Source organism: Triticum dicoccoides, chromosome 7A, assembly GCF_002162155.2.
Source record: "Triticum dicoccoides isolate Atlit2015 ecotype Zavitan chromosome 7A, WEW_v2.0, whole genome shotgun sequence".
In the NCBI taxonomy this organism is placed as follows: Eukaryota; Viridiplantae; Streptophyta; class Magnoliopsida; order Poales; family Poaceae; genus Triticum; species Triticum dicoccoides.
Window position 1 is genome coordinate 408,748,010 of NC_041392.1, and position 2,595 is coordinate 408,750,604.

The window sequence follows — 2,595 nt, forward strand, 5'->3', positions numbered from 1 at the left end:
CTCCCTCGCCGGACTCCATCGACGTCGTCCTCTCCGTCAACGCCGTCGTCCCCGACCCCCTCCACGAGCCCCGTTGCCCATATCCCAGCGACCGCCGTGAGCCTCTCCTCTCCTCCCCTGCTCGCTCGCGCGCGCTCGTGCTCGCGGTCAAGGCCGCGGCCTCATCCCGCACGCGCACCGCGGCCCCTCCTCGCGCTCGCCCACGCGCACAGCCGCGCGCCCGTGGCCACGCCCCTGCGGCACCCGCGCGTCGCCTGCGTCCCTGGCCTCGCTCACGACCACCCCGCCGCTGCTTCCCGCTCGCCCTCACCAACACACCGTTCGCGCCCGCCCGCATCTTCCCGCGACCACTCTGCCGCACCAGGCCGCGTCCGCCACTGCTCTCCGCCATGCTCCGGCCAGGCTTCGGCCTGCACGCGGGCCTCGTCCCCGCTAGCTGCTGCCGCTAGTCCCGTTGGCGCTCACCGCCTGCACCCCAGGCGCACCCACACATCGTCATGCCCCAATGCCTTCCCATCCTCACATGCTGGTTCTCGCCGCCGTGTTGCTGCTGCACGGCTCCGCCTAACCCCGCCCGCACGTGTCCTGCCGCCTCCGCCTCGCCGCGCCGCTGCACGCACGCGCACAACGCGCGCTGCTCACGCTCAGCCCCGACCTCCCGCTTCGGCTGCGCCCCGTGGCCCCTCTCGCTAGCCTGCTGCGCCGCTACTGCTTTAGCTGCCGGCGATGCCGCCATATTGTGCTGCCTCCCCGCTGCTCCCTGCCGACTCTGCCCTGCCTACCGGTCCGCACCACCGCCTGCATGCTACTTCTGGCACCCCCACCGTCCGTCCTCGCCATCGTTTCCCCGTAACGCTCCGGCCTCCGTCGAGGCCGGCGCCCCCTGGTGGCGTTGGTCCTGCACCCTTGGCGCCCGCAACCGCGCCTGCTGGTGCCCAGCGCCCGTTGCCCGCGCCCGTTAGGGCCTCTAGCCAATGACATGGGGGCCCCATGCCCCCCAGAATGTTTACAAAAAAAGAATTAAAATAAATAAATAATAATTAATTAGTTAGTTAAAGAATTAATTAACTTAATTAATTTTGATTAATTAAACTAAACAATTAATTAATCATAATTAGATTAATCTAATAACTATTTAAACTAACTACTGCTAGTTAACTAATCAACCAATTATAGTGGGCCCCACCCCTAATTAATCCTGGTTAGGTTAATTAAAAATGGTTAATCCAAATGTGTCACTGACCAGTGGGACCCACTGGTCAGGTTGACCAGTCAACCCTGTTGATTGCTGACGTCATGCTGGTGTCATGATGACGTCAGGAAGCAATATTCTGGATAATGTTGAATAAAAATAATTAAATAAATGCTAAAAAAGATTTAAATCTTTTAAAATCAATATAAAGTAAACCGTAGCTCGGATGGAAAAACATTGTACATGAAAGTTGCTCAGAACGACGAAACAAATCTAGATACGCAGCCCGTTCGTCTGTCACGCATCCCTAGCATAGCGAACACACAACTTTTCCCCTCCGATTCATCTGTCCGGAAACGCAAAACACCTGGGATATTTTCCCGGATGTTTCCCCCCTTCACCGGTATCAGCTCATACCGCGTTAGGGCACACCTAGCACCGCTACTTGACATGTCATGCATTTCTATGCATCTGTTTGCATTGTACTCATTGTTTCTTCCCCCTCTTTTCTCCGGTAGACCACAAGACTGACGCCGCTGCTGGTGCCCCGTCCGACTACGTTGTTGATGACCCCTACTTGCCAGAGCAACCAGGCAAGCCCCCCCCCCCCCTTGATCACCAGATATCGCCTATTCTCTCTCTACTGCTTGCATTAGAGTAGTGTAGCATGTTACCGCTTTCCGTTAATCCTATTTTGATGCATAGCCTGTCATTCTTGCTACAGCTGTTGATACCTTACCTGCAATCCTAAATGCTTAGTATAGGATGCTAGATTATCATAAGTGGCCCTACATTCTTGTCAGTCTGCCATGTTATACTATTGGGTCGTGATCACGTCGGTTGTTGGTCATGGGTATATACTAGACATACATACTATACATGTTGTGACTAAAGTCGGTCAGCTCGTTGAGTACCCGCAAGTGATTCCGATGCTGGGGGTTGAAGGGGTAGGTGGTTCCACCCAGGTAGTGGTGGGCCTAGGTTCCCGACGACCCCCGACTGTTACTTTGTGGCGGAGGGACAGGGCAGGTTGAGACCACCCAGGAGAGAGGTGGGCCTGGCGCTGGTCGGCGTTCGCGAATACTTCAATTAACACGCTTAACGAGATCTTGGTATTTGATTTGAGTTTGGCCACTGGCCTATACGCACTAACCAACTACGCGGGAACAGTTGTGAGCACTCGACGTCGTGGTATCAGTCGAAGACTTCGTGACGTTAGCGACTGAGCGGCGCGCACTGGAATGCCTGCTCTTGTATAAGGGAGGCTAGGTCTGCTCACCGGCCGCGTACGCAACGTGCAGGTGTGCAATGGGCGATGGGCCCAGACCCCTGCGCCATAGGATTTAGACCGCGTGCTGACCTCTCTATTGTGCCTAGGTAGGGCTGCGACGTGTTGATCTTCC